We start from the raw sequence: 16,753 nt of genomic DNA, 5'->3' as shown, positions 1-16,753 counted from the left end.
AGTCCTAGCAAACTACACTCTCACTTAGGCACCATACTGTGCAGATAAGCATGGGCACATGATTTGGGCTGTAACAATCATGTGCATCCTTCCTAAACTTTGACTCAGGACTTATACAAAAAGCAAAAGTGAAGGGTTTTCTTCTTTGGAATGGTGGCAATTGTAACCAGATGAAGATTACAGTTTTCAGGGCAGCAGGGGTGGTGGATTTGCATCTGTACAGTGTCCTCTACTAGGAGCCTTAAAGACACAACCTGCAATATCTGAAGCTCAGAAGGGGAGCCAGAGGGATTGCAACCCCCAGAGGGTGGGGGGAATACTGGGGCAAAATATCTTTGAAACCGAAATCAGTCAAAGAGAGAAATAAAGTGGGAGAAACCTGGTTATTTCTTAGAAGTAGTCCACTTCTGCTCTCCCATGTCTCTGGTGACCCAGCTGCAGAAGAAGAGGCTCCACCCAACCTCTCTGGTCCAGATTAGCCATCATAATTACCTATTGATATGGAGATGGACTATTTCTCTCCACCCTTTGGAAACACCTATTGATATGGAGATGCAAGAAGGCCAGGTGAGAGATTAGGGAAATACTGCAATTTTACCCATACCCACAGGGATGCTCAGAAGAACAGTTCTCCATTGTGATTTTTTGGACTGTTCCTGATTCAACGGCCTCTGAGTCCAGGTCTCAGACCCTGTTAGAGATTCTGAGGTAAACCAAATATTAATTAATTAATTCCTTTTCCACTTAATTCAGCCAATTCTGTTGCTTGCCAATAAAAATCTTGATGAATGTAATCTCATTCAAACATTAAGCATATTAGAAAAAAAAATAGAAGCTCATACATACATTTTCAGAGGCAACTAACTTAACAGTGCTTCTCCAAGGTATTCTCAGAGTACTGGCCACGCACATTCTTTCTTAGCTGAGTCATTACCTGAATTAAACTGTATCTGTTTTTCCTGCAGGTCAGAACTGGAGTTCGATAAGGCTGAGAGTGGAATAGCTTTGTGATTTCTTCTGAATCCACCCTGCACCCTCTCTCTCTCCTGGGCACGTTCTGTTAGCACGATGACATTGCTGCCACAAGATGGCAGTGTCTCTTTCTCCTCAGACTGGTTTAAATCAACACCTGCACGCCTATTGGAAACAAAGGATTGAGTTTGCCTCATTGGCTAGGTGAGACTGTGGGGTCCAGAAGGACTAAATAAAACACCCTGTAAAGAGATCAAACTCTTTTGGTTGAGAACTTGTCTGCATTCCAGGCCCCAGAACTGGGTCTTCTGTGATCACAGTAAGGAGGAAGAATGGAGAAACTTCTGGGAGTATCTTTGGTGATTCTCTACCTTCAGATGGCCAGTGAGTTGGGGCTCCTGGTAATGGGAACAGGGCCAGCAAAGTTCAGAGCACCCAAGACCGAGGGGCAACATCTTGTAAATTTGGAAATGTAACAGAAAGTTATGGGAGGAAATGTAAACATTAGAGAGTGAAAATACAATGACTGACTCCTGGTCTCTGGCCTTGTGTTTCTGCCTAGGGGTGAACAGCCAACAAGGAGAACAGAATCACTGGGCCCTGAGCATCCAGGAGGGTGAAAATGCCACCATGAACTGCAGCTATAAAGCTACTATAACTACTCTGCAGTGGTATAGACAAGATCCAGGTAGAGGCTTGTCCCTGCTGATTTTAATACGTTCAAATGAAAGACATAAAAGCCATGCAAGACTACAAGTCACACTCGACCCCTCCAGCAAAAGCAGCTCCCTGTCCATCACAGCTTCCCAGGCTGCAGACTCTGCTGCTTACTTCTGTGCAACGGATGCACAGTGTTGCCCAAGCACTGGCAGCCCCTGCACAAACTCTGCCAGAGCTGCTTCAGAGGGGTGCCCAACAGTGGGTACTTAGTGGTTATGTCTTCCCACAAAGGAGATTCTACAAACAGTGGCAACATGGAGGGTGGACCCTCTCAAATTCATGAATTTTGGGGCAGCAAAATGGACTAAGTTAAGGGGCATGAGATTTACAATGGGAAACCACAATGCCCAGTTCAGATCTGCCAGTCCTCCATGTGGCCTTAGGCCTATCATCACTGCGGCAGCCTTCAATTGCCGCACTTGAGAGGAAAAACTTGGACTGAGGAGCCCCAAAGACCCTTCCAGCTCTAATTTTATCAGGACAAAATGTAAGTCCTGGGCACTGTGAAGGATGAGGGAGGACTTCACTGCATCAGATGATCTCGGCTGCTGTCTTTGTCCCCCTTGAGACCTAGGTGGGTCTTTGTGATGCAAGAGGTGATTTTTACATTCCTCTAATTCGGCTATAGGAAACAGAAATAAAGCTGAGGACTGGAAACATTGTGCAATAATAGACACAAAGATCTGAATCTGACTCTGCCATTTCCCAGCTGTGCGGATTCTAAGCCTCCGTTTCTCTGTTAATAAAATGGGCACTTAGAAGAAAGTCCTAATTTTCTCCTATCCAAGTAAGAGATGAATGTTCTCTACTATCAGGTCCTGAAATGTTGTTTCAGAAAGTGGGCACTTCTCTTTTCAAACACATAACAGCTTTCCATCGGTTTATTCTTGCTCCTGGTGAGATAAATAAATGCTGAACATAGTTTTCTTAGTAGTTTGAAACTACTGAAATGTGTTTGTGGAGAAAATTAGGGCATTTGTGTTTATGTACCTGTTTAGTGAAAAAGGGAGGGAGAGCACAGGGGAAGGTTGTATAGGGCAGTGGTTCCCAAGTCCAGACCTTAAGCCGCCACCATCACTGTGGGCCACCAGAATCACTCAGAGCACCTTGGAAGGAAGATCTGGATATATTAGTCTTCATTCTAGCTTAATCCATCTCTGATTAAACAATGAGCTTATATTTTTAATAAACATCATCTGTGTTAGAGATTGGTTCAGTTTCATGTTACAAAAAATGCAAATAATAATGTTTTTAATGAGGTGGAGTTTATTTTCCTCTTACACAAAGAAGTCCTGTCATATGCAGGGCTGGCCTGATAGCTTCATCTTGCTGTGAGGTACTGGGGATTTTTCTGGCTCACTGTCTCTCTTCCTTAAGGTGTCACTGTTGTTTTTGTACTTTCAAGAAACTGTTAGAGATCTACCTACTTTACACACCTTCCAGACATAAAGAAAGAGAAAGTCAAAGGGCCAATGGGCACATGCTGGCTGAACCTATAATTTCCAGAAAAGCTGCCCAGCAGCTTCTACTGTTATTCAATGTGCCCACCCCTCACCCATCTGCAAGGGAGGCTGGATTTTTTTCTCTCAGTATGTTGCCACCCACATCAAAATTGGGGTTCTATTAGTAAGAAGTAGGAGCGAATGGACATTGTAGCAGCAATGAGCAGTTTCTATGTACCCTCAAGTTTGGGGTACTTAGGACTCATAAGCTTTTAAAAAAATTCAGTTAATCATTTTTGAAATACCAAAACCAATCTATCTCTCAGTTCTGTCAAATTTGCCTCCTTCAAGTCTTTCAGAAGACATCACGACCCCCACAACTGAATCTACCTCAACAATCCTAATTTAAAATCCACCCAGTGCCTTGCACCCTTGTCCCCAGCACATCTGACATACACCATCTCTCCTCAATGTAGTCCTTGCACCTCAGAGACAGTGATCTTGTCCGAGTGCAAATTTGACTGTGTCAGTCACCTGGATCCCCATTTTCTTTTTGAATAAAGGAAACTTTCTTACTATGATCCACAAAACTGCACAATTTAGGGTCTTGCTGCCTCTCTGGCCTCATTCCACAATCTGCTCCTAATCTCTCTCTTTCTCTCTGTCTCTTATTTAAGTTCCTTAAAAGCACCTTGTTCCTCCTCTATAACTCCTTTATATCAATTTTAGATGACTTTCTTACTACTTTTCCTTTTCCTACAATTATTTCCCCTCCCTTCAAAAAAGTAAAACTGGTAAATGCCTGCTCTTTCTTATGCATCTGTCTTGGCTTGTAACTGAAGGAAGCTCAGTGTGCACTATTAGAATCACAGACCTCCACCTTTTCAAACTTGCAGTTTTCCTGTTATTCTTTTGGTTATTAGTTACAAGCTAATTCCACTACTACCCTGTGAGTCCCTTAATGGCAGGGACCATATCTGTGTTTCTCATTCTCAAATCCTTAGAGCCAAATACCTTAGGAATTGAGATCCACAAATCTCCTACTTCCTCCTTTCTATCCATTAATTTATATAATCCACTTCCCTTATTGTAAGCCTCTGCAAAGAGCTATGATAACACTGTAGTGAAAGAACAAAGGAGAAAATGTGGCTGAGTTTCTCAGATTGCAATCCATGGGTCTTCACAGGTTTATGGGTAAATTCTTGGAGTTTAGCGGGGATTGGCAAACGAGAACCCTTAGGTCAAACCTACCTACCACCTGTTTTTGTAAATAAAGTTTTATTAGAAAACAGCAATGCCCATTTTTTTATTCATTGACTATGACTGCTTTGTGTTGTATAACAGCAGAGTTGAGTAGTAGCAAGAGAGATATGATTTCAAAGCCCAAAGTATTTACTATTTGACCCTTTACAGAAAAAATTTCCCAACCCTTGGGGTATAACAATTATACGATAATTTTAGATTTGGGGTTTGTGTGATGACAACAAAATAAAATAATAAAGGCATATTTCTAATCACCTATATTACCAACTTAGAATACTCCCCCTGGTCTTGATATTCTTGTCTTCCTTATGTCATTTTTATCAAATTAAAGACAAATAGAATAATGATGCTCTACAAATAAAGTCATCACAGTTGTTTAAATGGAGAAAATTGTTCAGAAAATTTTGGTTATGATATGGCACATGGTACTACCTACAGGACAAACTCCAGAAAACCGGTTACCATGCTTACTGCCATGCTTCCATTGGAAGAGAGTCTATTACTCACATTCATTGTTTGAATAGCAGTGGATGCACAATATATTTTTTTTAGTGCTGATGTTTTAGGTGCCCCATTAAATTATTACATTTGTATACTGGCAATTTAAACGGGTATTTTTGAATAGGAAAAGTAAAAAATACTAATAATCTTTAATCACAATAATTCAGACAAAAGTACATTAAGCTCTGAATCATTTCAATCAAGTGAGTTACCAAACTACAACATCTGTAGTATTCTAATGAGTGTACACCAGCTCTTTGGTTTCAGCAAATGATTATCCCTCATGTTGTTTTCATTTGAATTTTATTGATTTTATATTTTGTTTGGTTTGGTAATTGTGTAAGACCTGTGAGCCTGAAAAGTTCACAACTAACTTTATTTTATATATCTTAAGGCAACATAATATTTAAAAAATAGTCAACATGAGGGTGGTTCCATATTTGAATATCTGTACCTCCCTCAATTTTGAAAAACACCAAAGGCACCTGTTATGTAGGTCCTGGATCTGACTAGAAGAAGCTGATCACACAAGGGGCCTAAGACATATGCTCTCATAGAGACTGTACTTCACAAAAAGATAATTGTGCCCACCAGACGTGTCCATTCATTCGTTTTCTCACTCATTCTCCAGATATTTTTTTTGAGCACCTAGTATGAACAAATGGCCTGTATATTTTGAGAAATTAGCTATTGACACTGATAAGATTAAGTTCTTGATTTCGGGAGCACCAAATCTAGTGTGAAAAATGGAACACAAGTGATTCCACTATGATGTAGTAATGATAGCGGTAGACATGTATCAAGGCATAGTGGGGAAAGATGTGGGCACTAACTTAGCCTGAAGAGATGGGATAGTGTTGGATTTTTCCCAGAGGAGAGCGCTACCCTAAATCACTCACAGAAGGCGTCTCTTGATGCAATAAGCAAGAGGAATTTATTCAGGAACCAGCTAGCTGGGGTCCAAGTGTCAGCCCGACGCAGCGGGTCTCAACAAGGACCTCGAGCACTCAAAACCAAGGGTTTATATAGCATTTTCAAAACACTTAACTCTTAGTAATTTTCCACAGCTGCACATTATCTTTGCAAGACATACATCCTGGGGTTAAGCGAGAGCAAGATAAGACCACTCCTCAATTGTTAGGGAGGTTCTGCACGACAAGCTTGGTATGTAGGATTAACTGACCAAGGTTAGCTGACTGAAGGCCACAGCTGCCCCCATCCCGGTGTTCATGATTAACTTGTTTTCCAAGGCCTTACCCAGTTCCAGTTTTTTTTTCTTTTAAGTCACAACTTCAGAAAACTGCTTCTAGGCCCTTAAGATGGCTACTCTTATGCTAACTTATTCTCATTCTTACAATAGTTCTTTACAAAGAGACTGTGTGAAAATTGGTTCTTAAAGAATGAACAGAAATTACTTCAGCAAAGGTAGGGGAGAGAAGGTGGGTATTCTAAGTAAAGGGGCTCATTCCTTGGCTCCAGGGGAACAGTCAGGGAATATGTCCACAGAAGATCTCAGGTATGCTTTCTTCACACTTTCACTGTAAGATGCCTAAAACTGAATATTCATTGTGGACAGACATTGGATGCTGGGACCAGGGGCAAGGGAATTATATTGCCCTGCATTTTAAAGAGGGTGACAGAGGAATTACCCACTGTCTCCGCCTCAGGCACCACTGTGAAGTGTGCAGGAAGTGTTCGGGCTTCCTTCCTGGAGCCATACCCGGCACCCAGACACCTATTTCCCTTTATGTCTGCAACTTCAGCTCCCCTCCAGAGAGCAAAGATGTACAGTAGGCCGCAGGGTCAGAGCAGAATCACAAGAGGAACCACAAGAGGGCGCTGCTCCCTTCATTTGGCGGTCTGACTCAATTTCTCTTCCATTGCTGAGCAGACATATTTTTACAGCCTGCCGTATCATCTAGCCAGGCAGTTTGTCCTGCTTAACACATTAGCCAAAATTAGTGAGAAGATTCCTCCAAAGTATCAAGCAACTTGAGGAGCAGTCCTTTCAATTTTGGTCTATCCTCCCCGCCGAATTTTCACTGCTTCTCTGCCAGCTATGCTGTTTGCTTTCTGCTCAGGACTTTTAATCTTGCTAATACTGAGTAAGTAACATTAATTCAAAATTTCTAAAATGCCCTATTCCTTGGCTTTAGACTGATTTTTTAACTCCTACCAAACTAGAGACCCTCCTTTTTACATTGGCAATATAACAAAGTCTTTGCTTTTTTTAGGGGGGACCGATGGAGACTCCGTGATGCAGACTGAAGGCCCTGTCACCCTCTTTGAGGGGAAACCTCTGACCTTGAACTGCACTTACCAAACCAGCTATTCAGCTACTGTTTTCTGGTATGTCCAGTATCGAAACAAAGAGCTTGAACTCCTCCTGAAGAGCTCATCTGGAAACCAGGGGACAGGGCATACAGGTTTTCAGGCCAGTCTTGTGAAGAGTGAGAGCTCCTTCCACCTGCAGAAACCCTCAGTGCAGACATCAGACTCAGCTGTGTACTACTGCGCCCTGGAAGACACAGAGCTGCGGGCTGCAGGGGGAGCCGAGCACAAACCCCAGGGGTGCTGGAGGAGCTGGACGGGGGCAGCTCTGGGCAGGGTGTTATTCTCTCTCTCTCCAGTGTTCTATGCCAGAGGCCTCCTCAAAGTGCCTCAGAGCCCAGGAACCTTCAATTCTCAGATTACTCTAAAGAGGAATCAGGGAAGGGGGTGGTATAAAGTGGAGTCTGAACTCTGTTCTCCAGACAAGGCTATGTCTTCTGCCCAGTCTCATTCCCCCAGATGGCATATAATTCCTGGGAAACGACATTAGCTCTGCTTCATGACAGTTCAGTCGGTACATGCTGAAACATTTCAGAGCCTATTAATGAAAACTCTCAGGGCACATAGTTCATGGACTAATGACCTTGAAGCTAGTCCCTTGTTTTTATAGGTCAGACCAAGATTGTATGCATTTCTGAGTTTCACCTGCAGAAACTCTACCTATACAGACAGGGACCTTTATTCTCCCTTCTCCTTTTCCTTTCCTTGTGGCTGCTCCAGGAATGTGCTGCCTAAGGAAGTTCTATGAGGAGAGGTTCCTGACGAAACTTTCCTTACGTCAGGGGCACTGCGGTTTCAGGACAGTCCAGTCAGTAAACACTGAATCAGTGGTGTGTCTTGCTTGCACTGTGCTGACCCACTTCCACACATCTTCCTGTCATCACGGCAGGCTTTCATTGTAATGACAAATAAGGATCTGTGCTAGGAGAAGTTCTGGATTCTGGGTATGACCATAACTGTGTAAACTAACATACTATTTGTATCATTGCATTTGTACCTATGATCCTTCTAAAAGGTGTCAAATTCAGCAGCCAGGGAAACACTCAGGTGTCCATTTATAAAGGGAAGAGGATGCATATAGACTCTTGTTCCCTGGGACCCCAAATGGCTAAAATAATCCATTTCTCCACACCAAAGGAGCACAGAACAGAAATGTGTGCCTCTTTCTAAAACCCTCATCTTGCCGAGAGAAACTTTTCCTAATATTCTGGAATTCTCTGAGCCTTGTTTGTCCTTGTATGATTCTATGGGTTGACACCCGCTGGTGTTCCAGGCCTGATGCTGCTTCGATTTCTAAGAAGAAAATAAAATTATAAATATGAATTTCTGGGGCACAGGAGAATAAGGGGTCTTAAAATATAAGCCTAACTTGCTTCATGGTAAGTCTGCCTCTGGGCTTCCATGGAGATCATCTTCCTCTTTAAGACTGAAATATTATAATAATCTTAGTTTGTCCTGATATTGGCAGGTTCTTTAACTCCCAGTCCTCTTTCCACTCCAGCACTTGAGCTGTTATTATTTTCAGCTTTATCACTTTAAAAATAACAGCTTCATTGAGACAATTCACATATAAAAAACCTCAACTTTTTAAGTGTACAAGTCAGTGGTTTTTAGTATATTCAGAGCTGTGCCATTGTCACTATCATTCCTTCCCACAAACAGACTCTGTACCCATTAACGATAACTCCCATCACCCTCTTCCCCAGCTGTTGGCATCCACTAGTTTACTTTCTGTCTCTATGGATTTGTCTGTTCTGGACACTTCCTATAAATAGAATCAATTGTAAAGGGCCTTTTGTGCTTCACTTCTTTCACACGGCATAACCTCTGCAGGTGCATCCATGATGCATCAGTACTTCACACTTATGGCACATCATAGTCCACTGTATGAATACCCCACTGTATGAATATTTTCTTTATCCATTCATCAGTTGATGGGCATTTTGATTATTTCTACTTTTTGGCTATTATGAATGGTGCTATGAGCATTCATGTACAGTAGCTATATTATTTTCAACTCTAATGTACTTTGATTTAGAGGTTGCTGGTTGGTCCCAGCATTTATTTATGGATATAAAATGAGTAAATACATGAGGAAACTCCTTAAAAATGATTTACACCAAAGAGATATTAGTATTCCAAGCTATACGTACATCCATTTAAAAAAACTTTTTAAGCACCTACATCTATGTGCCAGTCATTTTAATAAGTGTTGGGAATATAGTTTACATGACAGTATCCTGCTTTAGGATTTTAGAACCCAGTGTATTGAAATACCATACAAGCTTTAAAATAATGGTTTTTTTCCACAAATCATTTTATTCACTCACTGAACTCTATTTGTTTCCGAATATTTGTAGCACTTAGTTTTATGGACAATGGGCTAACCACTTTAAATTCCTTCCCACCTCTCTAGGTAGATATGACCAAATTTGCATTTTACAGGTTGACAAACTGAGGTTTAGAGATGTTAAGGAACTCAATCAAGATTACATAGACAATTAGCAGCAGAACCCGGGCTAGGGCTTAAATCTCTCTGATGCATAACCAATATTCTTAACAACTGGTTAATAGAACTATCTAGAAATCTGTCCTTATTTTTTTCCAGAATACAATTGCATTCTTAGATTTCATAATTGCTGACATTTTCATTTGATGAAGAAGAACCTAGTGCAATATTAAAAGCTGCAGTTTATTCAGTTGGCAATCATAGGAGCCTCTCTCTAATCTACATATAGAAGCCAAAAACTCAGTCACCATCCTTCATATTCAGGAACCATGAAGTTGCCCATATGCTCTCTGACCAAATAGCCTGGCTATTCTAGGAGCCATAGCTGAGTCTCAGTGGCTGTTCTCAGGAGAATATATAATTTGCCATGGAAATAGGAACTATAGTTTCCAAATACAAACAAAAATACTTGATATGGCAAATATGTCTACTCATTGAGAGTTTATAACACAGCATTTCTGTTTTTCTCTGGTGTATATCTCACTAAAACAAGTTCTTTTTCACACAGTTAGTAAATATAGGTATTAGGTCAATATGATGTAGAAGTTTTACTGATTTTCTATGATTTTTCTAAGTGCTTTATTTATTTGCATCAAAACCAGAGAACTATCAGGGGCAAGTTTCTCACTATAAAAAAAGCCTCAACTCTACTTCCTTGTTAGCAGAGTTTGTTTTAGAGGCTTCAGGAACTTCTAGGGTTTTCAAAGTAAAGCTACCTGGTGAAGCCGTGAGGAGAAAGACTGTGGGATTATCTGATTTATGAAGAAAAACATTTGAAATTTTGATGAACCTTATTGGAAATACATGTTCTCTATATTTAGAGAGGTGAAACATAAGTCCTGATATTTAAGGCTGCAAAGCGTTTATTGACTATGATGCAAAGAACAAATGCCTAGTATTTTAAATAGGATTTCTATTGTTTTTATAATGATTTGGCTCCACATTTGTATATTTTTAGGGTTTTCCCTTTCCCAACTGTCACCAAAATTAACGTGTGGTTTGAAAGAGAAGGGGGTATTTCAGAAATATATGTATTGAGGTATAATAGAAATTCCTGGTAGGAATTCTTAGGCATTGAGTAGAATTTTCTCAATTTATTTTTGTTTACACACACACACACACACACACACATACAATGTGTGTACACATTATACACGTATGTTTTTTCCTGCTGTTATTTAACATGGCATACACTCCTAACAGCATGTGTGATTCAGGAAGCATTATGTGAAATCACTCATTAACAACAGAGTATTTCTCATGTAACTTTAATGGGGTTCAATGCAAGGTTGGAACAGAGTGAGACTAAAGGCTTTTGCCTTCCTGTTACAGAGCCAAGACCCCATGATGACTTTTTACCTTCAATCTCTCAGGAGAAAAGGAGGCATGTATGAGACCAAAAGATGCATAACTGTTCTCCCCTGTATCCACCATTGTTCATAATAAATTGTATTCTATGAAAGTCTCACATTTTAAAAAAGAATTAACTGTACACGATTCAATTTTAGCATTGTTTAGTTCTAGTCTGATAAATTATAATTAGACAACCTAGTTGCCCAAGAGTCCAGCATTTCCCACCTACACAGGAAGCATGTGGCATAACACAGGCAAACTTGTCCCAACCTGCTGACACTATTTCCTGTACGGGGGCAGAGGCATCACCCAGCCCAGAAACTCTGCCTGAACTTCTTGAGTACCAACTGCAGAGTGAAGATCTGGATTTGAGATAGAACAGAGGACATTTCATTCAAGGGAAGAGCTGCCAACATGCCGATCACCAGTGTGCTGAGGGCAGTCTTAGCTTTTAGTTTTCTCGGTAAGGATGGCCACAAACGCAGGACTCAAGCTCTGCTCAGTTCGAAGGTTGTGGGGAGAGGCAGTCTGATGATGGCTCAAAGCGAGGAATAATGGGAGATGTATCCAGAGTCCTGTGGCCTCAGCCACTTCATCCCTCAGACCCTCGTGGTTACAAAGATCATCGGTTTCTTTCATCTTTCCTGCAGGATCCAGCGTGTCCCAGAAGGTAACTCAAGCCCAGCCTGCCATTTCTGTGCTGGAGAAGGAGGATGTAACCTTGGACTGTGCCTATGAAGCTAGTAGTTATACTTATTATTTATTCTGGTACAAACACACACCAAGCGGGGAAATGATTTTCTTTATTGGTCAGGAGTCTTACAATGAGCCGGTATTTTCTGAACTTCCAGAAACCAGCCAGTTCTGTCAGCCTCACCATCACAGCCTCACAGCTCGGTGACTCAGCAGCGTATTTCTGTGCCCTGGAAGAGGCCACAGTGAAGTGGGTGCCTGTAGGAGCCCTACTGATCCTCAGCATGAGAGGGCCCTGAGGAGGAAGAGGCAGGGCTGTGTCAGCACAGCTGGGGTTTGGCGAGGAAACCTTAGTTCAATTCATATAGAATGTCTAGATATATCATTCACTGTATGTATGTTCTAGTCTTTAGTATAGATTGAGATAGAATACACAGCATATTAAATATTGTAAAAAAAAAACAGCAACAAGAAAATCTGTTAATCTTGTGTTGGTTTTTATTGAGGGGGGAAAATTACCTATCTTTAGACCAAATTGGTGATTCCACCGAGTTGTTAAATCTTCAGAAACCATTCATACATTTAGGCATTTATAAGCATGTAGAATGCTTAATATGCTTGTAATAAAAATGCCTTCATTGATATTTCTCACAAAATGGTATCATTACTCAATGAGGTAGAAGGAATTTTTAAGTTTGGGCTCCTTACAAATTCCAGGTAATTATACTAATAACCTCTTGCACAACAGAATAGATTTGAGATGTTCCTCAAACTACCTCTCTCTTTTCGTGACATGATTATGATTTTTAAAAAGCATCTAAATCTTTGTTCTCATATAAAGGCTGCCTACAGAAGGGAAATGTTTTTTAAAGGGAGAATTCATGCTAACCTATTGAGTCCCTTGTCTTCCCTTTCCCCTCCAGCAGCTGGGGCCAGAATAACAGCTGCCATGGTACCAGCATCCATCTGCTCATGTCCTGTGCCTATTTCTTGTCCAAACATATATTTTTGTTTATAGACATTACATCAGGAGCTCAGGAGCAAGGATTTTTTTTTTTGCTTCACACAAGTTTTGAAAAACCTGAATTAGTTGTCAACATTTAAAAATCATACATCACATTAAAAACTGAATTTCTAGCTTCTGTATGAAAATTGAAACATCTAGGAACATGATACCCTTTGGGGTACAGGTGAAAAGTTCTGTTTGAGTGCATAATAACTTTGATGTAGTCCTTTTTTATTTAAAAAATCTATGCACATTTACTATTCATAATATGATTTAATCTAAAAGTAAAATTTCGAATTGTTAGTTATGCAAACCAATCCACAAGACAAACAAATCTGAACTAACATCTCATTTAATTATGCCTATTTTTGACTTGTGATTTTATATAGCACAGTATGTATCCCAGTTTGGGAAACTTAAGTATAGTTTATTCACTCATTCACAAGGTACTTAGTTTCTATGATAAGCAGTGGGGAAACAGTAAACAAGACAGACATGATTTCTTTCTTCATGGAGGTAGCATTCTAGTGAGCTGTTTAGCAGGCAGAAAGGATATTATACTGGTTTTAGAGCTTAACACAAACAATCTATGTGATGTTAAGCAAGTTGTTAACTTCTCTGAATCTGTTTCCGCAGAATGAATAAATCCTCTTGTAAATGTAGAGATTTAATTAGGGAGTTCCTGTTGAATAGCCCTTTCCAAAATTTTACTAGCCTCACAGGAAAACTTAGGCTACCACCCTTTTTGAGTTCCTAACACTTACTTAGCTACCCCTCCTTTTAAGGAAAAGAGTGTTAATTATTGTAGAAATTACTATGATGGATCATGATACTGTGATAGTAATAATAATAAGTCACAGGGAGGAGGCAGAGAGGAGAGTGTTGTGGGAAATCACCTCCTTTAACACAGGAGCTTCTGTTCTATGTAGCTGGGCAGGAGAGTGAGAGGGAGAATGAAAGAGGCAGGAGGGAACAGGGACAAACATGATCATAAGCAAATTAGCTTTTATTTGAATTTGAAGTTACAGTTTCTTTCACAAGCCATTAAACACACTTTCTGTCCTCAACTTGGCAGAATCAGGAAATGAAGCTGTGCATTTGGTAAGCATGAGGCCACACTGAACTCAAAAAGCTGTCTGGACCTCCAGCACACACAGCTCCTCCTTGAAGTTCAAAGGCAGGTTGAGAGGCAGATTTTCTAGTCACAGGGACGCTAAATGTCCCTTGCAAAATGAAGGGAATTTACCTGGCCCTAGAGAAACGAAGAACATTGGAACTGGGTGAAATTCTTTCAATGACAGAGACTTCCAGAGGGAGCTGGGTTACAAATGCTAAGGTTCCTGGGTGCCAAGAACAGAATGAAAGTGAGTGTGATTGCCCAGGTGCAAAGCAAGTGCTTAAAGAGAGGTGGAAGTCGTACTCAGCACTGGGCCTTGGTATCAGAGGGGTGAAAGAAATCAATGTTGTAAAAATCAAGGCTTTCCCAAGTAAAGTGGGAGTCCTAAAAGTTTATCCAAAGACTGACACTTTGTTCCTTTGCCCTGGGTCCATCCAGGTCAGATGCAGCTTATTAAATTTGGACAGAAAATTGTACTTCTGAAGTACACAATAAGAAAAATCCATAGTATGGCAAACTCTACGGGACAAACCTGATATCTTTTCAACAATGAACTACAAGGAATGAAATGGAGTGAGGGGATTTATAGATTAAAAGAAGCTTAAAACACATCATATGGCCCAGAGTGGCCTCTGAATCCAACAAATGAAAATAATTGGCATTTGAACATATATTGGATACTCTATTGGAATAAGGAATTATAATTTTAGGTGCAATGATGGCATACGGCTGTGTTTTTAAAAATCCAAATTTAGAGATATATGCTAAAATAACAAAAGACAAAATAATATGATATCTGAGATTTTTAAAAAATACATTGGATAAAAAATGTAGGTGGGGGTATAATGAAACAAGATTAGCCATGAATTGATAATGATGAATTTGAGTGATGGGTACATGGGTCTTCATTGTTCACTACTATATACTTTTGTGCACATTTAAAGTTATCCTTAGTGAAATTAAAATTTGAAATTGACTAGATTCATATCCTGTCATTCCCATTGCAGGATGACTTTTGATGCATTTTTTAACTTCTCTGTGCTTTAGTTTCTTTATGTGTAAAATGGTGATAATAAAAGCTACCTCATGTAGTTGAGCTGAGAATTAAAATCATATATATATGTAATTGTAAAATTAAATTATATATAAATAAACATAATTTAATAAAATTTTAATGTATATAAAACAAATATATATAATTTAATACATTATACATATATAATTTAATAAAATGTTAGATGGCATGGTACCTTGACATAGTAGGTGTAAGGCTGGAGGCACCGGAGGGAGGGGTAAGCACATCAGATGAGCTCAAGCCCTCACCAAATAGGGAAAGGGGGCAGCAAAGACCCCAACCCTGGCCTGGTGAGGAAAAGAGACCAACAAACGCTGGCCTGATGACATGCCAAAATCCCCAGTCGGCCTGATGATGTGCCAATATCCCCGGCTGCTGCCCCCTCCCAACCTGAAAAAGGTGCCTTAGGCTAGCCAATCCTCAAACCAATGTAAACCTATTCTCCCCCTTCCCCTAACTTCTTTAAAAGGCTCACTGCCTGTCCTGCCAAGTGCGACTTCCCTGGCCTGTGATTAATCAGGCTGGCGAACATTGCCTGGGATTGCGCCTTATTAAACTCTTGGCTCCTTTGTTGCCTCCTCGCCTGGTCATTTCAGGTCAATTTTACCTTACAGTAGGGACTCAATTCCTGACAACCATTATTAATCCAAAGGGCAGGGTTGGTTTTAGGACCTACAGTGGGTTTTCAATCATGTGTTCTTTTTCTAACACCAAGCTGCTTTGACATGTTTTTCAAGAAGAGGTTCAAAGGCCACTAAAAAGGCAGGGACATCTTGACATTGCTTGTAAGGTCACCTCAGCAGGGGTCTCTATGCCCCCTGGGAGGTACTCCCATTCACAGATGGCCCTCCCCCTCCTCCACAAGCCCTGGGCTCTGCAGAGAAGCACAGATGACTGACATTTCACATAAAACTGTTCTTGGGTAGGCAGAGCCACTTTATTCCCCATAACTAGACAATTTAAGGTATGTTTTCTCATATTTGCTGACAGACCAAAGAAGAAGTGTTCTAAGACATGATCAGTATTCATACCAGCCTTCAAACTGATTGGGTTTCTCTCTTGTGCACTATTGAAATAAATTTCCAGCAAAGTTCCACTGTTGAGGTAAAAGCTAACAAAGAAATAACATCTTTTCCCTGAGCAAATGTACAACTAATACATTAGTTGTGAGACGCTAAATCTCTCTGTTTTATGGAGGGCTTTTTTCCCATTGCATTTTAAGAGTATATAAACACTTTTTGATCTACCTGAAATATGACCGATTGATGAATTAACTTTCCCCGAGATGAGGTAATTATTGGCAAAGAGGATATTCTCTTCCGCTGTCCACGTTAACTGCAAGCTGTCTTGGGAGTCGGATGGACTTTTTAACCCACTCCAAGAAACTAGGAGTAAGCCTTATCCACTCCCAAAACATGAGACAGATCCTCAGTGCTCTGCTCCTTTACAGGAATAGAGAAGCCAGTTTGATCACTGCTCTGCATCTCTGCTGAAATTGTTCCCATTGCAGAAAGTATCATTTCTGCATCTCTGCAGGCTAAAATCCTGTCTACACCTCCTGTGACCATACTTTCTGGAAGGAAAATGGGGAACACAGGTGGTGAGAACAGATATCTGTTTTGCTGCCTGGTAGTCTGGGAGATGTGGCCTACACATCAAATTATTGTCATTTCATAATTTATAAGCACAATTATTAAAATGTAAAATGGCCCTAGAGAATGAATAATCACCATCCTTATTTTACAAGACCTAGCTCTCCTGACTCAAATAT

Source organism: Manis pentadactyla, chromosome 11 (genome assembly GCF_030020395.1).
Source record: "Manis pentadactyla isolate mManPen7 chromosome 11, mManPen7.hap1, whole genome shotgun sequence".
NCBI classification, from domain to species: Eukaryota; Metazoa; Chordata; class Mammalia; order Pholidota; family Manidae; genus Manis; species Manis pentadactyla.
Note: the sequence above shows the minus strand (reverse complement) of the source record.